This window comes from Marmota marmota, unplaced genomic scaffold, assembly GCF_001458135.2.
Source record: "Marmota marmota marmota unplaced genomic scaffold, marMar, whole genome shotgun sequence".
In the NCBI taxonomy this organism is placed as follows: Eukaryota; Metazoa; Chordata; class Mammalia; order Rodentia; family Sciuridae; genus Marmota; species Marmota marmota.
Genome location: NW_026000093.1, coordinates 10,784,332 through 10,812,207, shown reverse-complemented (window position 1 = coordinate 10,812,207; position 27,876 = coordinate 10,784,332). Strand labels below are relative to the sequence as shown.

At 38.7% G+C, this 27,876-nt stretch overlaps 1 protein-coding gene across 1 annotated transcript in view; it reads left to right on the top strand.

Moving 5' to 3' along the window:
- The first annotated feature begins 1,212 nt into the window (after positions 1-1,212).
- The window catches only part of Sulf1 (sulfatase 1), a 175,169-nt gene continuing 148,505 nt past the window's right edge, over positions 1,213-27,876 (top strand). The window contains exon 1 of the mRNA XM_048782937.1: positions 1,213-1,580. The gene's annotated coding sequence lies outside the window, so the exon portion shown is untranslated. The remainder of the gene's footprint in view (positions 1,581-27,876) is intronic.

Here is a 27,876-nt window from a genome sequence, read left to right as displayed (position 1 = left end):
AAAATTGCACTGGGAATCATTTTTAAGTTTCTTAATATAATTTTATTCAAAAAAATCCCTGAAAAAAATCCAAGTTAATCAAGTTAATGCTCCTAGATACTGAAATAATTCTCTTTGACATACTGATACTGCAAATATTGGATACCTATTTATAGTCTAGATTTTGATGCTCTAGACAAGTTTAATGTGTTCCTTTTTTTCCCCAAGCAATCCTCCTTCCAGTTCAAAAAAATTTTTAAAGGTGTAATATTTAAAATATTGTCTTCCCACAGATATTGTCGGGGAGTTGTTCGTATTTAAAATTCTCATTTTCTCTTTAAGATTATCAAAATCCCTTAGATGTCTGATGGAATTTTTGAAACGATAAGATTTGTAAGTAATTTATTTCCAGACTTCTTCTCAAGGCACTGTAACAAAGCCATGTTCTGATTCAGACTGCTATCAAAGTAATTAGTTCTTTTAAAACAGTCCAGAGGACTTAAAAAAAAAAATGCATGTAAGAAGGAGGTATTGAAATGACTAAAAATTGAAAACATTTCAAAGCAAAATTCTTAATGAGCTGCTTGAGCTATATGGACATTATAAGTGCAATTAACTAGAAGCCAATAAAAATAATCAATGACAGAGTGCAACCCTTGGGTACCAAGTGCTTTTACAAAGAGATGTCTGTAAAGCAGCAAGTGATTAAAAAAAAAAAAAGCCACCTTTATCTATGGGAGAGCGTGCGATTTTACATGAGCAGAAATGAAAATGATTTTCATTGACTATTTCTGAACTTGAGCCTGTAGCACACAGTGCAGAGCTGTTATGTGGCAATAGAGAAGTTTCGGCTCTCAGCGGCAGGGGCGCACGCCCCCCTCCCCCTACACCCGCACCCTCCCAGGAATGCTGGAGGCAGCCAGGATCTAATCAAAGGAAGGTAGGAGTTTAGATTTCAAAATGTAGATGTCACATTTCAGTGCAAACTACTCCCACATTTAACACTTTATCAGCATGTCAAGAAGAATCTTTTATCTCCGGTTGGTGGGGGAAAGTGGCTTGCTGAGAAGATTGCCCTCAATAGATTGGCTGTAAAAGATTTTTAGTGTTTCTGGGCATCCTACCGAGGGTCCCCGTTGTCCCTGGAGGAGCACAAGGAGTTGTGAAAAGTAACGCACAACTGGCCACCAGAATAATTCATTCCCTCTACCTTCCCTTTAGCACCTCCCACTCCTCCTCTTTTTATAGCAATCCTTTCTCTCCGAAAATCTCAGGTTACTTGACTGGGAGTTCTCAGACCTCCAGTTTCAGCCCTGCCCTCAGCCTCCAATCCGTAGGAGACATCCAGCCCCAGCAATTGGATTGGGCAGCCTGTCTTGACACACCACTGTGCTGAGTGCTTGAGGACGTGTTTCAACAGATGGTTGGGGTTAGTGTGTGTCATCACATTCGAGTGGGGATTAAGAGAAGGAAGGCTGCCTTGCCGGAGCTGTGTGGTCTTCTCCAAGTGAGAGTTGCAGGCAATACAACTACTTTGCTTTTGGAAGAAAGAGGAGGAATTTATTTTCAGCAGCCACAAGAAAAGCCGTTTTTTTTTTCAGGTAAAGTAAAAGATGTTGAATGCTTGTGTCTCTTTCTCTTTTGCCATAGTTTTGAATGGAATGCTAGCACAGCACACTTGTCAAAGCCAGTTGGTGCTGTCCTATCAATGCTGCTATTGTACGGCTGACAGATAACAGTGCACATAGCTTGATGCTTGGCTGTCTTTACAGAACTAACACTTCTCATGCCTTGCTCTGGAAGGTGTAGCTAAGAAAATGTTTTTTGGAGCCGTGTTTGTGCCCTTTAAGATCCCCTTTAAGATCCCCGCTCTACACTCAAAGCAGTGACTGTGATGATCAAGGCCAAGAGAGCATTGATCTGAGCTTTCAAAATCAGAATGCAGTTTCAAACTGTTGCATTTTACTACCCAATTCATAAAGAGTCTTGGAAAGGTCTAGTTACGGAGTTGCTGGCAGAGATGGAAATGCTTTGTTCACCGGTTGGTACAAGGTAGATCGTGTCTGATTTATGAGGGAGCAAAGTGGTTTTTAAATTTTTTTTTGGAGATTGACTGTAAAGTTTGGAAACTCTTTAGGAGAAGGGGCTCCCCTCTGAGCAGCGGATAGGTCAACTTTAAAACAAAAATGCAGGGAGCTGAAAGAGAAGCAGAAGAGGAGGAAGGAGGAAAATGCTCTTTAACACAGCCCTCTTGCAGCTGCAAGGGGGAGCAGATGGAGGTAATTCATTTGCAGATCTGTTTGTGAAAGTTTTACAAGTCATGGAAAACTAAGTAGCATATCTGTAATGGATCATTAAAGTCACTAGGTTTATAGGTTTTAAACAGGCTATCTGAAGTGCTAATTAAATGTAAATAGATATTCAGACTTGGTTATAAACAAACAAAACGGGTTTAATTATAAATTAGTCATTGGAAATTAATGGTCATGGAGGGCTTGAGCCGCATAAAGTGAGTTGTCATCCTATGTGCAAGTGACCACTCTCCCAAAAACACCCACCAAGTTTAAATTGTCAGTGATATAACAAGGGAGGTTTATGTCCTATGCATAATTTGTGGTTAAAAAAAAAAAAAAGCCTTTCAGGTGGATGCTCTATTTTTGCAGTGATCAAAACATGAAATTTTCACTTTTCAAATGTTTGAGCAAATGAGGGGAGTCCATGAGGATTTGTCACCCAAACCTTGGCCTTCCACACATGTTCATAATATACCTGTGACGTGCAAGAATTCTTGTTCTTACTGGACTTGCACATTTGGTAGCGAAACCCAACACGGTCCTTACTCTTTGCAGGTGAGGGAGTGTGAATCATGCTGTATATAAGCTATTCTGAAATAGGAGCTGTTTAGTAGGCTGAATAACAGGATTGAAGGCTAGTGATTTTTAGAATTGAACTGTATAAAGATGCCTAAAAAATGATGTTTTAGGTTGCACTATATATTATTTTTTTTTTTGCTTTTCTTTCTTTTTTTTTTTTAGCCAGATAGTTGATTTTTTAAAATCCTCTTTTTAAGAAAGTTAATATTTGGGCTGGGCATGTAGTTCTGTAGTAGAGTGCTTGCCTAACATGCACAAAGTCCTGGGTTCGATTCCAAGTTTTGTAAAAAAAATAATAATAATAAAGTAAATAAATAAATAGATAAATGTAAAAGTTAAGATTAAAACAGTATTTTAGTTTAGGGCCTAGTTATTATTAAGAATGTCCTCTAGTTAGGGTTTGAAGAATCTTCAGTGAGAAAAGATATTTATAACAGTAATTCCAGCTGAGTATTATCTGATTTCCAATATTACATAACCAAAATAGGACTTAGTTCGAAAGCTGAAGTCTTTTGGAATTCCTGTCATTCCATTTTGGCTTTACAATGGAACTGGGGTTTAAAACAATTTAAAAAACGGAAAGGCAGACTGATGTGGTATCAGGATCAGAACTATTTGTACAGCAGGAGGCAGGTATGGTGCTAGCTATCCAGGCCACTTTCCACCACTGCAGAGATAATTCTGGAAAAAAGTAAAGTTCCTGCACACAGGCTGGATTCGCCCCCTGAGATGTGAAGTGATAGCATTCTGACAAAGGCAAGGTGCCATTTAGAACAGCCCTATGTCCCTGGTGCTCTAGACTGATCACATGGCTGACCACACAGGATTGACAGTATGGGAGAACCCTTCCCCAAAAAATCAATCGTACAAAGGAAAGAAACAAGAAAGTGTGGTGAAATAATCGATTCACACCTGAAGAGGTAAAGCTGTGTTTTTGACCCCCTAACAAGGTAATATGAAGTTATCTGGTGAACTGGAGGACTTGCTTAAGATAGTGCCCACAGGGCAATCAGTTTCTAGTCAAAATCTAAATCTACTGTTCCAGATGGTGAACATTCAGAGACTTATTTATGGTGACTTCCACATACTTGGGTTTGACATTTGCTTTCTCCCTGACAGTGCTGGTGCTGGTAACACACATGAAGTTCCCATCAGTATTCTAACAGCTGTAAAAGTGTTTGAACACAGAAGATACCACCCTTCCCAGGCACAGCTGGGGGTAGGGCCATCTCAGTGTGCACTGTTGCTCTAGCCTTCTCTCTAGGTGTGTCCTAAGGTGACAAATCTTAGAGGGGTTCTGAAAAAAAAAATAAAAGTTATTATAGAGGGGAGTGTTGATCTCCATTCAGCCAGGTATTGACAGAGCACCTGGTATAGATTGAGTGGGGACCTTCATCGGGGAACTGAAAGGGGCTCTTTCCTTCTAAGGAAATGGATATGATGTCAGACAGATTGTTGTGGCCATTTCCATCATCATTGTCAAGACAAGTGGCAAACGGGACACTTTCCATTTCCTCTCCTAATTACATAGCCACATAGGGATGAATAGGGGTTTGGGTCTTCTGTTGTTTTAGATTTAAAACACGTTTATTCATTAAATGCATAAAGCAGGATTTCTGATACTGAGCCACACATAGTATTAAGATTTTCCCAACCATTATGTGGATGAGGCCAACCAATGGGTCAGTTCGGGACATCTGGTTCTTTTTTCAGTATGCAATACTTTTGTGTGCAGAGAATGGAGTAAATTTAAGGGGATTAAGATTTTAAAAAGCTGACTCTAAATAGATTATTATTTTTAATCATCATTATTGACTTTGGGGGAAAGGGCCTGGCTCATGTATAAAATTAAGACTATGGTCATATGGTAAATTCACCTTTTCGTTAGATTAGACCCATGAAAAAGAAGTTGAAAGAAGATATTTTATGGAAAAAGTTCAACCTGAAATATGTTTCCTATTTAAAATATTTTCAATTTGATCTCAATTGGGGAGGAGGGGAATTGGCCTGTTAGCATTTATTTTTTCCCCCTAATATTTCCCTCTCCTCCACAGCCAATCTGTCATCGAATTCTGAGTCCTTCTTTAAAATGCCTTCCACATCTGGCGCATAGCTACTGTCCCAGTGCAGTGATGCTCCCTAAATTCACACTCTACCACCGAGCTACAGTCTAATGTGCTGACCTTCTGGTACTTGACCCCAACTTTCCAACCAGATCCCCACCACAACCTGCCTACCTTCCGTCCAGCTGATGTTCCAGTCCGTGTCCTGCCCTTCCTAGTCTCTTGCGGCCCTAACTACTCCTGTTTTCTGGCTGATTGTAAAATGAGTTCATCTTCATATGCACATTCCTTGCACTCCCACCCCTACGTGGAACGTGCTCTCATGTTCATTCTCTTCTATTTATTTCTTCATCTCTCAAAATTTTTGCTTAAGTTCCAACTCTTCCTCAAGCCTCCCCTGACCAGTGATGGTCACCTTCCCTTGGTGCTGCCTATTAGTTAGTTACCTCTGCATGGTGCTTAGCATAATTGCCTTATTTTTCTTTTTATCCTGCACTATAATTTGCTTTTTTATTCCTTGACTCCTAAGATAGGGTGATAGGGAAGGGCCTGATTCACTTTTATGCCCTACAGAAGACAGTAATAAATGTGTATTGTCTAACTCACTAGGATACTCCAACATTCTGTCGAAGTACTTTATTCTATTTATCCCAGTTTGGCAACATTAACTGACTCTTGTACCTTCCTCCCCATTCATGAGAGAAAAGGAACAAATGATGAAACTCCAATAGGTTTTAACTTCAGGGGAAATGCCTCTCAGGTAGAATGTGAAATTATTGCCCAAAATTAAATCGGAGTATTATATGTGAAATCCCTATTTCATTTCTCTGAAACTAAGGTAGAAGTTACATTTTTTAACTGTTCCTCTATCATATGAAGTTCTAAATATGACTTTGGAGCAAGATTGTACAGGCCTTGATTTCAAACAGATCTGTGTTCTAATCCAGAGACTATCTCTCACTAGCTGTGTGGTCTTAGACAAGGGAGTTAACCATTCTGAGTTTCAGCTCTTTTCTCTGTAATACAGAGATAGGACTACTTCCCTTGGGAATGTTGTGAAGAAAGCATGTGTCCAATGTTGGATGTCTAGGAAATGGGGGGGTAGAGAAGCTTGGTAGGTACATACATGGATGTAGATCTAGGGAGCAGGAATGTGTTCATCTCAGTTATGTCAATCATTAATTCTATTTATGTTGTGTCTTCCTTTAGCATTTTCTTCTGCCACTGAAGGCAGGGGACTGGAGTAGAGAAAGGGAAATTGAGGGAACTGATTTTGGTAATTAGGAATTTGGAGCAACTGAGTTAATGGATCTGTAGGGACATTGGCAACAGCAGATACATGTTGCACGGAGAATATGATCCTGGGTCCTCCATTAGTGATAATAAATAGCAAGGTTGGCCCAGGGTGCTGTGGGGGAACAAAGAACCCAATCAATCAATCTCACCAGGGAGGCGGATTCATCTAGAATCATGTGTTCCTCTTCCTTCTTCCTGGGACATTATTTAGAGAAGAATAATGACTTGACAAACCACTGTGGAGAGTCAGGTCAAGCTTCCAGAAATGATTGCTAATCCAAAATACCATTTAGACAAGACATGGACCTTTGCCATCCTTCACCACAAAGCAAATTTGATAAAAATCTGAAAACAAAAAAGTTTTAGCTCTTGTCTGTTCCCAAACTCTTCATCTACTGTCAAACATTGGGACCTTTTCCCCACAAGGACAGTTGATTGAGAAAGTTTTGGAAAATATGTTCTTGGATGGTGGTCATTCGATTCCAGTTTTCAGAGACTTGGAGTAGATCAGAAGTTATTTTTTTTCAACCCCGATCATCTGATCTGCACCTGCTCTAGGCCAAGGAGAGGAAAGAAAATGGAACTGCCTAGGATGGGGCACAACACAATGTTTCTCGAAATTTCTTTCTCTCCCCAACAAACATGTCCATTGAATTTTCAAAGACCAGTATTAACATTTATGTTGCTTGACCTCATCTTTGGTTGTAGCAGCCAAGCTCATCTACTTTGCCTTCAATAAATATGATCCATGTAATCCTGAGTAGTATTCAACCTTTGCTAATTGAAAATCATAGAACTCTCCACATTTCCTTTAACATCAAGATCTTTTCTTCTACCTTTTTTTTTTTCCTTTTACAACACAGGTACAAAATGGATTTCTACATTTCTGAAATGTGAGTCTTAAGACATGTCAGTGTTTAATTGTAGTTGGCATCAAACTTCTATGTTGAATAAATGAACACTATATTTCTGGATGTAAAGTCTTAATTGTCAAAGGTAGAGTCTCTCAAAATGAATTTGCAAGGTTCATGTCATACTAATCAAATTCTAGCACAAGGTTAGGAGTTGGTTGTAGAAGCAGAGTTTGAGGCCTGGCAGGAGACCAGATGGCTCTTGTTAAATGTAAAAAAAAAAAAAATCTAAAGTTCATATGGACAATAAATTCATGAACAAGCCTAGATATTTTTGTAAGAGAAGTGTATCATTGTAAGATGGGGACTTGGCTTATCACATATCTAAGCATGTTTCTGTTCCTAAGATATTGATTCTGTAGATTTTTATCTACCTACATGTAATTTGTATATTTATTTTACTTCTCCTTACTTGTAATCCATTCTGTTGTCATTACCCAAATCTTGATTTGAGCTACAAATTGCCATTGTGAGATACTAGTTTTGTTGCTACAATTAACTGGACTAGTTTTATGATTTTTCCCCCCATTGAGCTACATCGCAGCACCTTTTATTTTGTTATTGGAGACAGGGTCTCATTAAGTTGCCGAGTCTGGCTTGGAATTTGCTATCCTCCTGCCTCAGTCTCCTGAGTCACTGGGATTATAGGCACAGAAACTTTTAGTTTTGCAGTGCTGGGTACTGAATCCAGGACCTTGTGCATGCCAAGCAACCAGCTCTTTACTATTGAGCTATATCTTCAGCCATGAACTAGTTTTATTGCTTTGTTTCCTGTTTTTTGTTTTTGCTTGTTTTGCCTTCAAATAGTAGAATTTTCTACTGCATAGTTAACAAAGAGGAACTGAAACAAGATAGATTCAAGAACTCAGGAAAATATTCCCATATTCCCTGATGAAACAAATCCAAAAACTATGCAATCTAAGGGTCTTCTTTTTTTTTTGCAACAATAGCATCTACCTAATAACTGAAGTGGAACATGAATTATAGAGTTTGTCTCTTGTCCAATTTTGTTGTATAATGTTACAATTCATAGGATACACCTGCTATATTAGTTTAAAATAAAACTGAAGATTGCATTATTAATTAACAATATAAGAGTCATGGTGAAAAAAAGAGGATTAATTGCATATAGAGTGTGCATTTATTGATAATTTACTTTAGGAATGTGCACCTGTGGATGTTATCTTCAACTCCTATCACTAATATGGCTTAGTACCAAAGCTCCTTTCTATAATATAACATGTTCTTTAAATAGACTTCCTGCCCAAGTAAAGCCTCCCTCTTAACCTTCACCTGCCAATAATCAATCTTTCCCTGAATAGAACGTCCTAGTAAACAGATGTGCGTTGTGGTGCATCCAGAAATTCTTGAAACCTCAGCTTTTAACTTTCATCTTACAAGAACTGCATCCCAGAAGAGAGGCCCCTACAAATCATGTTCTCCTTTTTTCCTCTTGAGCGCTTCATGCTGGTAAGAGAATGGAAGATGCTTTGAAAATAGCAAATGAATCAAAGCATAGGCTATGTAATCTATTTTTTTTTTATTCAGCACACCTACAGGCTTCACACTTATTACCACATGCTTCTTCATATATGATATCTGTAATGAGTAAAGGAGATGTGGGGGATGTACTCAGTGCCAAACAGCTGAAGTCTTTACTTTCCAGCAGTGGAGATGATGTCCAAAGGAACGGCCGTAGTGTGCCAAATAAAATCAGACTCAAAAGGTGCAGGCAACTCTTAGTGAGACCCTGTCTCAAAATAAAACATAAAAGGGGTTGAGGGTGTGGCTCAGTGATTAAGCACAGCTGAGTTCAATCCCTGGTACAAAAAACAAAAACAAAAACAAAACAGTATGAGGCATACAAAGCCCTTTCATAGTTGAGAACTCCTGTATATATATTTCTATCTTGATGCAGAGGGGAATACAAAATAATATAGGATACCATCCTTGCCCTGAAAGCTTATAAGATAAGTTGCTGTGAGGGGAAGACATGCACACATTTCAATAGTAATGCAAAGAATTTTGTGGTTAAGAATCAGTTATTGGTACTATTTAAATAAAAGAGATGTCAACAGAGCCCCCTATTGGAGGAGCTGGAAACTGGGCTGGACAGGACTTCGTTTAAGTCCACAGGCAGATGAATAAGATCAGTGACCCATATCCATGCTGAACTGGGAGATCTACGACAATTTATTTACCCTCTCTTTTACTCATTTTCCTGCTCTATAAAATGGGGATTTGGTCAACACACAACATCTGACATAGTTAAGTGCATAAATAGCTGCGTTGTTTTTACACAAGGCAGAAAGGAACTGTTTGAGGCTCTAACTGTTTGAGACTTGGCAATGGTTTTGGGGGTTTTTGTGGTTTTTTTTTATTTTTTTGTACCAGGAACTAAACCTAGGGTGCATAACCACCGAGCCACATTCCCAACTCTTTTTATTTTTTTATTTTTAGACAAGTTCTCACAAAGTTGCTAAGGCTGGTCTGGAAATTGTGATCCTCCTGCCTCATCCTCCTAAATCGCTGGGATTACATAGGTGTGCGCCACCATTCCCTGCTCTGAGTGTCACTTTTTGAAATTTTGTTGTTGTTGTTGTTGTTGGAGGATCTGAATAAACACGATTTCAATATATAATGGAAGGAACCACTTAGGCAAAAAGAAATAGGAGGAAAAAATGGGGTGGGGAAGTGTGATGAAGAGAAGGAAGAGAAGGAAAAGGGTCTAGGTCTTCTTGATCCCACTCTGTGTTCTTTTCTACCTTAAGCAATCTAGAGGGGCCTGACACATCACGTGGAGAGGTTGTACTTTATTTTGAGATGGCGTCTCCCTGTGTGGTTCAAGCATGTCCCAACTCCAGTGACCCTTTGCATCAGCCTCCTGGGTAACTGAAACTAAAGGCATGCACCACCAAGCCCAGCTGAGAGGTTGGGCTTTATAGATCAACAGATGTATTAGGAAACTTAAGTCATGAGATGTGGGCGGGACAAAATCGAGATAATTGGAGGCTGGGGGGGTGTGACTCAGTGGGAGCATGCGCAATGCCCTGGGTTCAATCCCTAATAGCACAAAAAGAAAACAAAAACAAAAATAATAATAATTGGAAAGGTCCCCAAATTAAAACCAAACTAAAAAAAAAAAAAAAGCTGTCTCTTCCCATTAATGCAATAGGATGAGGAAAGAGTGGGTATAAAAAACATTATAAAGAAATAAATAACAGTAACAGATTCTGGTCAAATGGAGGACAGAGATGACATTAAGGGAAAATGGCAGATGGAGTGGAATTTTGTTTGTCAGTCCCACAAATTTCCCAAGTGACAATGTTCATTGTGGAACAAATGTTTATTGTTTCAGATCACAGTTGGGATAATTTTATAATGCAAATGTGGGTAAATATGTGTGTATATTAGTGTTTAATAATATAAGTTAAACAGATAAAACCTTATATAATGTCTAATAATAATGATAGGCATTAGACAAAATATGTAAATGACACAAAATATGTAATTGAAATTTAAAAAAAAATAAGATACATGCCTCCTTATAACAAAAACTTTTTTCAGATTAAAGGAAAAAAGTGGTCAGCCAAGTAAAAAATATAAGTTACTCTAACTTTGGTAAAGTAATGAACTTTCAAGTCAGAATAACAAACTATGTCTGCAAAATATTTGAACTAAGGAAACGTTTGTGGAGAGTGAATACAATTTAAAGTGTGTTTGGAGGCAAGAAGAGATGAACCTTAAATATGTGTAATATAAATATATATAAACATAGACTTATATTTAAGTGTGTATAAATATGAACTTAGATATACATTTATTTTGCTCATAAGTCTTCAGGTTTTACTTTGGAAAATTTGATTGACATCCTTTTACAGAATGCATGAATGACTTACTTTATAAATGATATACCCACTTACCTCTTTGCTATACAAACAAATCATTCTTTTAAAAATCATAAATTGACACAAAACAATCATACATATCATGGGGTTGAGTATGATACTTTGACAAACACATAAAATATGTGATGATCAAATTAAGATAATTAGCATATAGACAAAATCTCATGGCCTTTTATATTCTAGGCAAGTGCTTTACCACTAAGCTATACCTCTTCCCTCAATGACTCTTAATTTTAAGATTTAGGAATGCTTTCTTTAGTCTTCTGCTTTTTTTCTTGTTTGCTCTTTGACCACGTTGCAATATCCTATTAATCAATTTATTTGATTTTTGTACTAGGGATTGAACCCAGGAATACTGAACCACATCCCCAATCCTTTTTAATTGAGACAGGGTCTTGTTAAGCTGCTGAGGGCCTCAAAAAGTTGCTGAGACTAGCCTTGAATTTGAGATTTTCCTGCCTCAGACTCCTGAGTTTCTGTGATTACAGTTGTGCCACCACATCTGGCTAGAATACCCATTTTTTTAAAAATTCAAATATTTAGTCTAATTCAATGGGGCAGTTTTTAGGATTAGATATGGTTTTATTAGAAGTAGACAGCTCTGTTTGCCATGTCATGATCTCTTGCTGTATGTTGAGGATAGCTTGATTGAAGAATATAGACCCTGAGGCAGCAAGGTTTGAAATTTAAATATAGTTCCCTTACTGAAAATGTGTGGGAATAGCATTGACTATGGAGATTTGACAGCATTCTGGTTTCTAAAAAGCATCTTGGGCCTGGTGTGGTGGTGTACACCTATAATCCAGCAACTTGGGAGGCAGGAGGTAGGAGGCAGGAGGATTGCAAGTTCAAGGCCAGCTTCAGCTATTTAGGGAGACCTTCTTTCAAAATAAAAAAATAAATAAAAAAGACTAGGAATATTATTTAGTTGCAAAACACTCCTGGGTTCAATCCCTACTTCCACACACACACACACACACACACACACACAAAAAAGGACTTGGGTTCTATTCAAGTTTTTAATGAATATTTTGACCTGTTTTGTCTTACCCAACCAAGTGTTCTAAACTGTGTTCCTTGGTTCCTAAGGGAGAAATGCCAGCCAAAATATCAGCACCTGTAATCTCTTTTTCAAAGTTGCCAGGCACGAGGGTTTAATTATCATGAGCCAGTTTATATTTGAAAACCATTAGTGGCTGGCAACTGAATTGTTGAGACATGGTGTGCAATGAACCAAAGGCAGAAGATAGCACGCCTAAGTGCCATAGAGCGATAAGCATCATCTGCAGCAAGCAGAGACACTGGGATTGGATGCCCAGCTCAGCACCCCACCTCTTCATACAGCATTCACTTAATTCAAAGGGCAAAATGCCCTTGTATGGAGACGATGCAATAAAATTTAAACTGATATTCCGGACCTCCTTAATTTCAGATTTCTAAATTCAATCTTCAATTCACATTTCTACTCCTACATGCTAAGTTTCTACACTTGTCTTATAGGTACAGAGATGTCTTGAGTTGGAAAAGTGTCATCCTTGTGAGAAAAAAAAATGACAAGAAGTGGAAATAAAGAATATCCACGTAGTCAAAGCAAGTTCTGTCATAGTCTCACTTTTTTGAGGGGAGAGGGTACCAGGGATTGAACTTAGGGGCACTCAATCTCTGAGACACATCCCAGCCCTCCTTTTTTTTTGTATTCTATTTAGAGACAGGGTCTCACTGAGTTGCTCAGCACCTCACTTTTGCTGAGACTGGCTTTGAACTCAAGATCCTCCTGCCTCAGCCTCCCGAGCCACTGGGATTACAGGCATGTGCCACTCACTATACCTAGCAGCCTCACTTTCTTCACACACACACAAACACACACACACACACAGGACAGAAAATAGAGAAAAAATAAATTACATCAAAAAATTTTATGTTTAATCATTGTTACTCTCATTGTCCTTTTTACTACAAAAAATAGCTACCTACCAACCGACTATTCTGGTCCACTGCTTAACAGGCTTAGAAGTGTGGAAAGTGTAAGTGTTCCTAAAATTGCTTTTGCCATTGTCATAATCCTTCTAGAAGCTTCCAATACCCCCAGACTGCCTCTTTGACTTCAAGTAAATCATATTTTATGTTGGGCCAAGAATAAACCAAAATGTACATTTTTTTTATTATGTCTTTGACTTTTCATGACTTAAAAAAATGAAGCATGTTACCAGCAATGAAATAAAATTTGCTGAATAATGGCAGTAGTAGGCTAGGAAAAACAGCTGGGGCGATACAGTGGAAAATACATTCAAAATCTGGATTCTAGAATATGACTGCTACTAATAGTGTGATTTTGAGCTAATTGATTAGCTTTTTGGAACAATCTATTGTCTCTGCTTTTCCTCTGCCATTCTTTCAACCTAGATTATTTCACTTACTTGCAATCTCTGCTCTTCCCTTAAGATAAACTGAATAAATAACACATTCTTAAAACTAAAGGATGCTATGGGAAAGGGGGCAGGACTTTAATCCAGTTCTGTATCATTTTATGCTTCTAAATTGAACTCTGTACTTTATCTCCTTATCTCCAGATCATCTTGCATAGCAAAACTAATCTTCCCCTGAGCAATGTTTCCTCATGTCACTCTGCTACCCTAAAATAGCTGTCTTCCAATTTTCTAAAGCATCCAGTCTAAATAAAGCAGCAGCATTTAAGGACCTCCACACTGTTTCTACTGTGACCATACCACTTTCTCCACATGCTTTCTGCTCATTGCTAAGCTGGTCCAACATGTCCTGAATTTACATCTCTTATGGCTACTACAATGCATTTGCTCAGAGTGTGTTCTGGGTTGGGGCTGCCTCCCATCATAATTCAACTGTCCAAATCCCACCACCCATCACTGGAAAGAAAAACTCCTAACACTTCCCATCATCAACAATTTCCTTTTTCTGTGTGTTCTCTTACCACTTAAAATCTTATCATAATATTAGCTCTACATTATGTCCAATTTTGCATTTATTGCTATTCTTCACAGATTATTCATACTGCTTCCTTACTCTTATTAGAAACATTAAGGCATGCTGGGCACAGTGGCGCACACCTGTATTCCCAGAGGCTCTGGAGGCTGAGGCAGAAGGATCATGAATTTAAAGCCAACCTCAGCAACTTAGCAAGGCTTTAAGCACTTTGGTGAAACCTGTCTTCAAATAAAATACATAAAAGGGCTAGGGATGTGGCCCAGTGATTAGGTGCCTCTGGGTTCAATCCGGGTACCAAAAAAAAAAAAAAANNNNTTTTTTTTTTTTTTTTTTTTTTTTTTTTTTTTTTTTTTTTTTTTTTTTTTTTTTTGTACCATGGATCAAATCCAGAGGTGCTTAACCACTGACCCATAACCCCTGCCCTTTTTCACTTTTTATTTTGAGACAGGGTCTTTCTGAGTTGCTTAGGACCTTGCTAATTGCTGAGGCTGGCTTTGAACTTGTGATCCTCCTGCCTCATCCTCCCAAGTAGCTGGAATTATAAGCATGTTCCATTTATTATACAAATTCTTTGCTAGGAATGGAATTCTCCTTTGTAGGACAAGTAGCAAGTGAGATGAAAGGCTTTAAGTTAATTACTTTAAATTATCATACATTCTGTCAAATATATGGAATCTTATGTGTTGTTTGTTAAATAATAGAGAATTTGGGATTCTAGGAAAGGCACGTAAGATGCCATAGAAACACATAATCTTAGAGGTATAACTTAGAGATCATTGAAGTAAATTTTATATCTGAGGAAGCTTAGAAGCAGTTTTGTAGAGACTTGCCAAAAAAAAAAAAAAATTACAACTTGTCTATTTGTTTGTTTATTTATTTAATTGTTTTGTGATTGCTGGTGGTCAAACTCAGGGCCTGGGGATACCAGGAAAATGCTCTATCACCGAGTCACGTCCACAAAAGTTCTACAACTCAGGTGTTATCAAAAAGCCCAAGTTAATAAATTTCTACTGGGACTGCAGTGAGTTCATGTGTCATTTTGCATTAGGGCCTAACAGGAACATGCAGAGGTGATCTCTGCTACCCTTTTGCCAGTGGACTCCCTTGTTGTGTGCTCTGGTGAATAGTGAGGCACTGTCAGGAATGACAGAAACTGAATCAAATGCAAGAAAAAGCATTTATTTTTCACATGTGTCTCTCGTGGAAAATCCATTCCAACAGAAATAACTAGCACTGTTGCTATGGAGGATCTGAAAGTACTCAGCTTTATTATAGAGAAACTTCTTCATAATGGCATTTTTTTAACTGAGAGGAATACTGCCCAAATGCTGATGACAGTATTAACCATTGCCCTTTAAAACATTTTCACTTGAGCTAAATCATTGGAATTTGCAATATTTGTGTAAGTAAATTAGATGTGCCATTTCATTGTACGTAAATTTAGATGTACACCAGAAAACTGAATCTGAGAGAGAGAGATTGCCATTTTCAAGTAATTAGTGTTAGAACTCATGACTTTTGCTGGGAACCCAGAGCAACATGCATGCTAAGCAGGTGCTCTACTACACCTTCAGCCCCTGAACTTGTGACTTCTGCCCCCTACGTATCTGCTCCATACTCCAAGTTTTCCGGATACATCAGTATTAGGGAAATCTATTGCATTGGAATAACGGAACTGCCCCTCAATAACATCACTTCACTGGGAAATAAATATTTGAAATGCTTCCTCAGGTTCTGGAATTTTTCCAAGAGAAGTATAAGAGCAAAATTCTTTGTAGCCTAATAAATTACAAGAGGGCATATACAATAATGTATCTATATAACTTAACATTTAAAATCGATTTATTTGTAAACGAAGTTAAATTAATCATCACAGAAAAAATATATTTCATACTCATTAACTCCCATTTTTCATTTTGTGCTATAAGGAAACACATCTTCATAACTCAAAGTAAAAAGATTAATTTAGAACACATAAAGTGTGGTTTTGACTTTTTGAAAAATGGCTTTGTTTTTCAAACATGTTCTAGATTTGCTTTTGTTGTTTTAAGTATCTAAAGGAAGCCATTATGATTTTCAGAGCAATGAAAGAAATATGTCACAGGGAAAAGAGCATTTTTGTTCATATTTTTAGGTTATTGGTCATATTTCAATCCACTGGAAAATGTGATTGCAAATCTGGTTAGAATTATAAAAATATCAGGCTTACCAGTATTACAATTTCTGATGAAAGGGTAAATTCTTTGGGGACTGTGAAGATAATGTGGCAGAATAATAATATATTTTTCGTGCAGCTAAACCTTATTGCAGTGAGTGCAGAAAAAGCGTTCTATAAAGTTATTTCTTTGGTCCATGAGTGTACTCTGTTTGTATCATTTTTGACTAAGCCTCTACATTGAATATTTCTATTAAAAATGTATCCCTCAGGCTAGGAATATTGCTCAGTTGGTAGAGTGCTTGTCTTGCATACACAAAGCCCTGGGTTCAAACCCCAGCACCAAAAAAAAAAAAAAAAAAAAAAAAAAAAATCCCTATTTCCTATTTGTATCTCATTTGTTGTCTATACTGAAAACAAAGCATGTTATTTTCATTACTTAAAAGCAGCACCCAAAGAAATAAAGCTGAGCTCTTACTAAACTCTTTACAGCTCTTTTATTCTGCTGCTGAGCAATAACTGCCCTTTACTTTCTATAATCTTTTCTCAAATATGCTCATCATCTACACACACACACACAAAAAAAAAACAATAAAATGACAAACTGTTAAAACAAAGTGAAAAATTGCATATGATAAAAAAAACAAACAAACAAACAAAAAAACACCTGTCCTTGCAGGAGGAGACACTCAACAGTGTGACACACAGTGTGGAAGCAGTTTCCCCCCCCACCTCCCATTGCTAAAATAAATCTGGCACTATTTATTGGCTTTATGGAAAAGGACAATGGACTTTCTTAGCTTCTGCTCCACTCCAATCTATAAGTCCTTTGAAGTTTTATGTAATTTGATTTCCCCCATAGTTGATGAAATATGCATCTTTTAATTTTATATAACATTTATACGTCATACTTTCTAAAGTGCTTTTAGACATTTTGGTTGATTTTTGACATTATACAGCATGTCACGTAATCACTTGTGCCCATTTTGAAGAATAAGAGGTAAAGTCAGTCTCAGTTACTACATGCCAAAATATTAATATTTACCAGTAAAAGATCCTGTGTGCAGATTACTCAGTTTTTTGAGAGGGGACATATTATTCATTCTCTCTCTTGCTCTTTCCATATATATATGTACACACACACACACACACACACACAATACACAAATTACAATGGTTCAACTTAAGATTTTTAGTCTTTATGATGGTGTGGTACCCATACTACCATTCTGTTTTTCAATTGCAATAAATTATGTGATTGTCAACACTGTAAAAAAATGGCTTTGGGTTACATGATTTTGCCACACTGTAGACTCCCATAAGTGTTCTGAGCATATTTAAGATAGATTAGTAAGCTATGACGTTCAATAGGTTAGATGTATCGAATGCATTTTCAATTTGTGATATTTTCAGTTTACAATGGACTTATCGAGATATGACCCCATCCTATGTGGCACATGAGAAAGAAACTGATTAAGCTTGGGAAAGCACTGGGAATGAAATCAACCAAACAACACTCTGTTCATGTACAACTATAACCACAATGGATCCCACTTTTACATATAATCATAATGCACTAATTTAAAAAAATAATAACAATAAAAGAAGAACAGTAGACTAGAGTAAGGGGGTGGGGAGGGAGAAGGGGATGATAAGGGGAGGTACTGAGGAATGAGATTGATCAAATTATGTGCATGCAAGAATATGGCATAATGAATCCCACTATTATGTATAATTATAATGCACCAATTAAAAAACATAAAACAAGCAATTGGGGCAGATTGTTAACTATAGATGAATCTGAATAACTGATATGCAAATGTTCTTTCTACTATTCTTGCAACTTTTCCATAAGTTTGAAGCTATTTTCAAATACAAGGTTTTTTGTTGTTGTTGTTTTAAGAAACACAGACACAAGGGAATTGAATAATTTTCATGCACAAAAAAAAACTGAGTAGAGGTGAAGTGAAGAACTAGGATCCAGGTCTTTTGTGTCTCCAAACTAACTGTAAACCTGTAATCTATTTCTATTAACTATAAAGTAATTTGCACTTAAGTATTTACAACCCACAATCACCACTGTTTGCCAATTGGTTATAATCAGTACCTTAGCCAAGGGAAATCACATAATCATTATTTCTTTTTTAAGTTATTTATTTATTTATTTATGCATTTTCATGGGCTCACTTTACTTATCAGTTTTATTATCACTTTACTTCTACCATTAATGTTCATACCTATGAAATGGCACAGTTTAGACAGATACCCATGTCCTAAATCCCAGAACCGGTACTCTTTCAAGTACAAACCAGTTTGTGTTTTTTGTTTATTTGTTTGTTTTTGTTTGTTTGTTTTTTGGTACTGGGGATTGAACTTTGGGGCACTCTACCACTGAGCTGCACCCCAAGCCCTTTTTATTTATTTTGAGATAAGATTTGCTAAGTTGCCTAGGCTAGCCTCAAACTTGCAACCCTCCTTCCTCAGCCTCTTGAGTAGCTGGGGGGTTACAAGTACAGGTCCTATTCCACTTTCAGCCCAACCCACCCTACCACACCACCCCCCCTGCTCCAATATATTCTCTTAACATTCGAATGCCTTTTTCTATTCCTAATGACCATATCTAAAACTTCAGAGCTATGTTATGTTTGGCAATAGAAAAATACCATTCTCTCAAAGAAGAAAACAAAATGTCAGAAAGATGCCTATGTTTTACTAACAAATGTCTTCTAAAATAACAGCTAAGGTTTATTAAATATCTACTTAACCTTGTGTATCTACTTAACCATGTGCTCCACATACATTATCTAATGTTTTCAATATCTCTATAACATAGAATCCTCATGGTTACCAATAAGGAAAATAGGCTCTGGGAGCTTGACTAACTGGGTCAAAGTTACACTCTTTCGGGATCAACGCAGAATGTGGACCCAGGTAATCTGACTCCTGGCCCCTGCCATTAACCATAGTCTTCATTCTATATCCCCTGATTTTGAAGGAATTTTTATTTGTTTGTTTTGTTTTATTCTGGTTTTGTTGTTGTTGATGGGAATTGAACCCAATACTTTGCGCGTAATGGACATACAGGGTACCACTAAGCTGTACTCCCAACCCTCCCCCGCCTTTTTTTTCCCTTTTAAGTTCAACTGATACTTTAACCAATTTATTTTCATTATATTTAATTATTTTTTTACGGCTACTGTTGAGAGAATTCTTACTAGGAATATCATTTGTAAGAAAAATATGTGTATGAAAAAGCAGGCTACCCCATCTTATCTGCATCAATAGCACCCCTGGCACACACTAAGAGTTCAATAAGTGTTTGTTAAGTGAATGAATGATGTTTCAAGTTCTCTATTTAAAAGGTTTTAAGACATGATAATCTGAATACTTAAACACAAGACCTAAAAGTTAAATTGGCTCAATTCGCTACACCTCTGCTTTATAGTAAAGCTCAGTTTCAAAGCCAGGAAAGAGAAAGAAACAAACAAATTCCACTTCTTAAATGATTTTAAAAGTCAGCCCTTAGAAAGTTGAAGTACTGTGTCAATAATTTGACAGATGTGGCCTTGGACTGCCCAGATAACTCCTTTTAGACTACAATTGCTTGTCCATTTGATTAAAAAAAAAAAAAAAAGTGATGTCCAGGCTCACTGCTGGTTGGATTTTATAATTTTTCCCTTTGCTATAATGAGTTAGGCTAAAAAGAAGGGAAGGCTCTGGCCAAGACGTGGTTCCTAGGCAGGGCAGAACCACCTCCCTGGTGACAGGTAGTTTCCCAGGGTCCCAGCTGCAGGAAGGGATGGGCCAGAGGGAAGGCGTGCTCTTGAGGGAGTAGTGGGATACATCTTCCCAACTCTCTTCTTCCTCATTCATCAGTTCTTTGTGGCTTCTTCCCACTCCAAAGTTTCCCATCATGCTCATTTGGATATATTTTCCCTCAAACAGGAATGCTTATGTTACCAATGCAAGGCTGGCCCCTCTCAAAAGGCGGAGACCCTCAAGGTACAATTTTCCCTCTTGGGGTTCTTAAAGCCCATTAAGGAAACCCAATTTGAACATCAACAGCACAAGTTTCAATGCCTGAAGAATGGAACAGAGGGAGTCTAGGTCACAAATCAACTTCTTAATCTACTGGGAGTGAGGGGGTGGGATGTGGAGCCACAGATACAGGGCAGCAAAAAATGGAGGGGAAAAAATCATCAGGTTTTAGGGAAGGGGTGGAATTTTCTAGGAATCTAGGCACTGCCTGCTTTCTTTCCTTACCCTTCCTGGTGGCTACAATGGTGATTGTAAGCTGTCATTGTGCTGGTGGGTGTCATTTGGTATGCAAATAGCAAGAAAATGGAGCTTGGGCCTCTTTAGATCTGGCTGGTTTTCAATGAAGAGGGTCATCTAGGAACCAGATGTTCTCCAAGATGAGCACAGAGGGGTGAGCCAGGCTGTGTCGATACTAACTGGGTAAAAGTCCAGCAGAGGACCACATTTACCCAGCTCTCTTCCTCCTTGGGTAATACCAGCTTTGTCCTGCTCCACATGTGTAGCACAGGGACACCTTAGGAGCACAGTCGGCCTAACTTCACAGCAATGTGAGGGAATTGCAGGGTGAAAATTGCATTCACTGGAGTCAGTCACACCTCAGGGCTCGGATTACTCAACTTGGCATAGTTGAAGTCTTGAAGTGACTCCTTTCAAGTGCTGCCCCTTATCATTCCCTTTTCTGTCCATCATGTCTGCCTCAGGCTCTGGCCTTAGACTCAGCTGTTTTTCACTAGATGCTCCTTTCACCCCAAAACATGGGTTCCTTGCAGATTGTGCAGATTGAGGCTTAGTTTGTTGTCTCTAGGTCTCAGCACATCTTTATCAGCATCTCTGAGACTGCAACCTCTGCAGTTGTTCGTGTTCGGGGTCCTGGCTTGGACACCACTGTTCTTCTCCATCCTCTCTGCCTAGTCTGAGCTCCTTGGCTTTTCCCCATTTCTGCTCTTTGGCATGCCTGGCTTTGCATTTGCAATCTGTGCCTTGAAATTGCTTGCACAAAGTCCATTCACCACATGCTCAATTTCTTGAATGATGTTCATTTTTTTTTCTTTCGCTCTCTTACTAATGCACTATTTTCTAGCATAAATAAATAAATAAAATTCTGAAGAGGGCTAGGGATATAGCTCAGTGGTTAGAACTCTTGCCTAGCAATACACAGGGCCCTGGGTTTGATCTGAAGACTTATAATTCCTACACTTTAAGCTTACCTGGTCTTGTGAATGATAGCTTGTCCCCAAGTCTAAAGGTGCAACAATAACATTCAGGTTATTATTGATGACCAATCACCATCTTTTTAAAGAAATCCTTATTATTATTATTATTATTATTTGTGTGTGTATGTGTGTGTGTGTGTAAAAATTTCTTTTTGCAGTTCTGGGGATGGATCACAGGGTCTTTCATATGTTAAGCAGGTGCTCTGCCACTTACTTATACACCCAGCCCATGCCTTTGTAATTTTGTATTTAAACAACTGTTAGGACTCCCCCTCAGCTAGTGCTCCCTTGGAAGGGAATATGTTTTTTGTTCATTGGAGCAAATAATACTGAACTCATACCCTAAAAGTTCTCAGAAAAGGGAAAAAATGAGTGATACTGAATGACTACCACAGGCAAGACACTGCCATTCATTTTCAGCCTTTGTTACTCCTGTGCTAATCTTTTCAGTTTTAAGTATAGGAACTAGACTAAAAATAACTCGGACACCTTTAAAGTTGGGATTTGTACCCAAGTCAATTTGCCTCCAAAAACTCATGCAGTCCCTCAAATGAAAGTTCCATACGAAGACTTAATAGTACAATTCAGTCATCAATTACGTGGAGGTGGTTTGCATTTTCCTGCAATTTACACCTTCACCCCCGCTCCCCCAGACTAATGAAATTTCCCACTCTGGCAAAGTGCTTCTTCCCATAATTTACTAGATTTTTTTGGGGGGGGGATGAAGAGCTAAAAGAAGTTTCACTGTGAATCTGGCGAGGAAGAGAAGACTAAGAGTCCAATAAAAACTTGTTAACTGGTGTGCAACAGCAAGCTTATTAAGAGAAGAACGGCTCTCTCTCCTGCAGAACACACAGAACAGTCTATACATTGCTTGTTAAGTGCTGGTTCAAGGACTCGCCTCTTCTAGGCTTGTCCCTTGCGCTCAGGCCCAAGCCAGCCCTGAGAGGACTGGAAGAAGCCCTCATGGAAAACAGAGCTAGTCATTTAGAATCAAGAGCATCACAATAAACAAACTCACAATGGTTTTGTAAGGTATTACTGCTCTTGTTCTGAATAAGCAAGACCTGCACCCGCACATAATGTATTCCCTTGATTTACTTAAATCCATTCCGGAAATTCTTAGTAAATGCGAAAGGAATTTATCAAATAAATGTGTTGTCTCTTCCTCTGGTAGTATGTCAGATCAGTTCTTCAGCGATCCTTTCCAGATCCTTCTTTAGTTCACACTGACTTTTAACAAACTTGAATCTACATTGCCATCATTAGGAAGCCACAGTAAGTGAATTTTATTTAGTTAATTTGCATCAGTCTAAATAATTTTTCCTGACAGATTACTTCCATACTAAGCATCAAATACTTTTTAATCCTAGGCAGGTTATTGCTAAGCATAAATGATTTCACATTTCTCATAAAGATGCCAGTCATTAAGAATATTAACACACATTCCTTCCCCTTGGATGGAAAGGAGCTGTCATTTTAGCAATGTTGCTGCATCAGCCTTTCTATTGTCAAACACAATAAATGATGAGAAAATCAATTTACTCTTTAGAATTAGTCAAGTGAGGAATCCTTTGAAGTAGGGGGGGGTGGGCGGGCAGGGTTATGCCTGGATTCTAGAATCACATAAAAGCAAGTACTGTATGTATGTTGGAAAAATATTGTGAAATTTAATGAGGAGTATTTGTTGCCATAAGATCTTCCAGACAGACTATCTCTGAAAAAGAATTCCCTAGTCCTAAAATAGAGGCTTGATGAGCAACAGATGTGGCTTAAATGAACCCTTGTTCAACTGAACCGAGAATATATTTTGACTTGTAGGAAGCACAATCCAGAAGAGAGGGAAAGTAACAATAGCAGGGTGCTGGTGTTGAAGGTGGTTGTGGTGTTTGAAGGTGTTTATTTATTCCATAAGCTTTGTCTCATAAGGCGGAATGCAAATGAACTTTTAACACTTCCCAATGTTTGGAGGATCTCCCATATACTGCTTAAGGAACAATCTACATTTGTGCTTTGTAGTCTAAGAATGTGTAGAGAAAAGCATTTCAATGGCTAGTCCCAACCTTGAGTGATCTATGCCCTGGCAAAGATTTACAAGTTCCACAACGCAGTTTCTCCACCCATAAAGGGAAGATTAGATCGTTGTTCAAGAATGACAAGTATTTCATATTTGGAAATGACTAAATAATGAAGTGCCTGGATTCTATAGAAATGCCAAAGGAGAAAAGAAGATTAATTTCAAACCAAAGTCTAGTACAAACATGACCTTCCTATTGTAAATCTCATGAACAGGAAAAGAAATTACCTCTAAATCTCTGTTATCTCAGACTGAGAATTTGGAAATATATTAATATTAGGATGTTTCAGATGGAAATAAAAGATCTGTTTATTATAATGTCTGTAGAGATGAGAAAAATTCTTTCTGCTACAATTTCCTGAAAGAATGCAGTTAGCAGAGATTTAAATCACAGGAATGGAAGGTCATCGTTTTATTCCTTTGCCTTTAGGCAGGACTGTAGTTAAGCCTCCTCTGGAAAGAGAAGAGTGCTATTGCTCCCCAAAATCTCTAGGTGAGAATCTCAAAAATTAAAAAGAGCAGATGGCAAAGCTCAGGGGTCTTGAAATTAATAAAGGTCAGTTCTGACTGACATAATTTCAGTGAAAATTCATTTCTATTTGCAAATAGCCTGACACTTAGCATAACTCCAAAGGATGGGCTATTTGGCGCTAGCTCTCTGTAAAAATTCCATTTAGTATTAGTATTAATGTCTGGTCATTGTTTTGTTTGACTCCTCTTCACCCAGTGGTGGAGGAGGGAGTCCCACCCCAGGGCTCTGGAGATGGAGAAACATGTGGAACTCAAAGCTGGACAGATAAGATCGATAGCAGTTTATTAGTCACATGTACTTATTGTAACCCAGAGGAGGAGGATTCAGGGCCACACAGTAACTATACTCTGGAACAGGGAACAGCGATTGTGGGAGTCATGCTACATAGTGAGAACAAGATGAGGTACCTCCTGGTTCCCAGGGGAGGATGGGATTGGCTTGTTTGAAGAATTGCATGGGCCAACAGAGAAGTTGGGTTGAGGACTGGGCAGAGTGTGGTGGGATAGGAGAGTGAGCTGATAAGGAATGAGCTAGGTGTCTTTTCTTTTGGGGGGGCTCCTTATCAGGTGAAAGCAGAGGAACTCACAGTAGACCTCTGGGGACAAGTAATACCCAGAGATGTCAAGGCAGTGCATGAATTTTAGGCCTTACAAGCCCAGTTGCCCATATAATCTGTATGTGCTTCTGGGATATTCACATTCCCTCAGCCATTCCTGTTTGCAAAGAATAATCTTCCCCACACTTATTGTGTCTCCTGTGAAGGGTCACTTTGGACTGGATTTACAAATACTAGGGTTTAAGCAGTTTTTCTAGTAAGTGCACTCTATAAAATCTTGGGAGAGGCATTTAATGTCTCTGGACACAAGCTTAATTATTTAAATAACTATGTTGCCCAGACTGGCCTCGAATTCCTGAGCTCATAGATCCTCCTGCCTCAGCCTCCTGAGTGGGAATTACTATAGTTTTGTTTCACTATGCCCAGCCTGAGTTAAATGCTTTTGTAGCAGCAAAAAGCTTGTTTCAAACAAAATCTGAAGTCACTCTGTAAAACAGATGGAAATAATGTTTTCTTGTTTGAAGTGGATCCCAAGTTAACTGATCTGGCCTTCCTCTCACAGTTCCTCCCTACCCACACAGAGCCAAGTTTTCTTGTACCTCCTTGAACATCTAGTATCCTTGGAACTCCGTTTGATAACCAGAAGATGAGATGATATCTAGGATTCCAGCTTTCAGGAGAATGGGAAAAACATAGACTATGGATTGGAATAGATATACATTCAAATTATGGTTCTGTCACTCTCTAAATTCTAGCCTCTCTTACATTCCCTGCAATTTAACAAGTAGGGAGATAACAGGAGACAATGGGTAGGCAGTAGTTTAAGGTAGAAGATAGACATCTAAAGTTATAGTGTTATAGTTTGGAGTGTGTGTGTGTGTGTGTGTGTAGTTGGGATTGAATCCAGGGCTTCATGCATGGCAGACAAGTGCTCTACCACTGAGCTACATCTGTAGTCTTTTTTTTTTTTTGGTATTATTGTTTTATTTTATTATTATTATTATTATTATTATTATTATTATTATTTTAAATCTTGAGGTAGGGTCTAGCTAAGTTATCAAGGGTGGCCTCAAACTTGCAATTCTCCTGCCTCAGCTTCCCGAGTAACTGGGATTACAGGTGCCTGCCCCATGTCCAGCACAGCTTGGATCTTAAATGTCCTCTAAAGGCCCATTTGCTAAAGGCTTGATTCCCAGCCTGTAGTGCTATTTGGAGGCAATCCAACCTTCAGGGGTTGGCGCCTGATGGAGGAAAGTTAGATCATGGTGGGGAGGTATCTTGAAAGGAATATTGGGACCCCAGCTCCTTTCCTGTCTCTCTGTTTCTTGGCCACCATGAAGTAAGAAGCTTTGCTCCACCACACACTCCCTGCCATGATGTTCTGCCTCACCAATGCCCAAAAGCAATGAAGTCCACCCACCATGGACTGAAACCTCAAACTGTGAACCATCATAAAACTTTCCTTCTTATAAGTTGTTTATCTCAGGTATTATGTAACAGAAATGGAAAGCTGACTAACACAATCATACTTGATTTCCCCATCTGTAAAGATAAAACTAGTTCTATTTTAGAATATTGCTGGGTAAAGAATGCATATAGGGTGTGGCTCAGTAGTAGAGTGCTTGCCTAGCAGACACCAAGCCCTGATTTGATCGCTACACACACACACACACACACACACAAAATGATTGCATGAAAAACACCTAGCCTAGTGTCAGAAACCTAGTAGAGATAAATGGTAGCTCTAATAAAGGTTATGACCCTGATCTGAGCAGAATAAAATGAGGGAAGAGCCTACTTGAACTTCTAAATTGCAGTGATATCCCTGTCATTCTTGAGTCAAACCCCCAAGAACTCAAGATGGAAATTCTTTAGAACCTGAACTGGTTTTGATTGTTCCGAATTAGTGGAGGTGGGAAAATTCTTCTAATTCACTGAACATTCTGTATGCATGGGAAAGCATGTGCTGTGTAGACACACCCCAAGTCTCTTAAATGACACCACGGCCTATCCAACCCGAACAGATGGAATTTAAAGCATGTTGCTTTTACCAAAGAAAAACAGAGAAAATGTCATCAAGAACACTTTTTACAAAGCCACAAGAAATTCAGTACCTGACAGATCCTGTTCCATATTTCACCGTATATCATAAAACAATTCGCCAGAGAGCTGTTGCTCATTTGTGGAGTGGCTGTGGTGATGGCCCACATTCTTTCGAAAGTGGAGGAGTCTCCCCATAAATGCATCCCAGAGTATGTGATTTCTGAAAATCTCACCTGGCCTTGTGCAAAGTGAGTTCCACTTTATATTATAAAGGTCTTCTACTATGCAGTAGGAGAGCCTCCCTGGATGCCAGCAGTTAAACTGTCCTAAAGGAAGCCCACTTAAGTTTAGATATTCCCCTCCACATTTTATAAAAGCTTGCTTTGCATCTCTCTCTCTCTCTCACTCTCACTCTCCCCCGCTGGGGACTAAAACCAGAGCCTTATTCTAAGCAAGTGCTTTACCACTGTACCATTGAGCTATTTGTTAACTACTGAAAAGTTTCAAACATTTCCCAAAAGTAGGGGGTACCACAAAGCTTCATGAACCTACTGCACACCACCGACCACCATACGTACTTTACTATCCATGTGATGGTTGTCACCTAAGCTCACAAGGTGATGGCCCAGGTAAGACTGGATCACCTGTCAGTTAATTCAGTAAGCACTGGCTAAGCCCTGGCTTTCCCCAGCCCCCTGACCCAGGCCACCCAGAGAGAATAAGCACAGGTCCCAACCTATGAAGACAGACAACCCACGAGGAACAACAGAAAACGCAGTGTTAACAGCGAGAAAAGAGTGGAAGTCTGGGAACTCTTTTGCGCGCGGGGTGGGGGTGGGGGGGTGAGGGGGTGGGGGGTGAGGGGCAGGGATTTGAACTGAGCCTGGGAGAGAATAGCACCGAGGCCATTCCCTGCTGGGGAGGGTGGATGTGAGTAAGGCTAGGAAATGGAGGAACCCAAAGGTCATCTTTAGAAAATGATTCATATTCTAATGTGCTGGGGATAGGTGACGCTGGAGGGCGGGATGGGAAGTGGGAAATTAGTGTGGAGACAAAAATTGTGGGCTTTTAAATGCCAGGATGAGGAACTTCTTTTACATGCTGGGGAGCAGTGCCAGGGGCAGGGCAGGATAATAATAAATCTTAAGAAAATATGAGTAGCAAGTTGGGAGGGGGCGGGGTTTGGTGGCAGGGAAGCTTGGTGCTCGGAGTAAATCGCAACTTCTTCAGAAGACCCAGTCTGGTGCAAAAAAAAAAAAAAAAAAAAAAA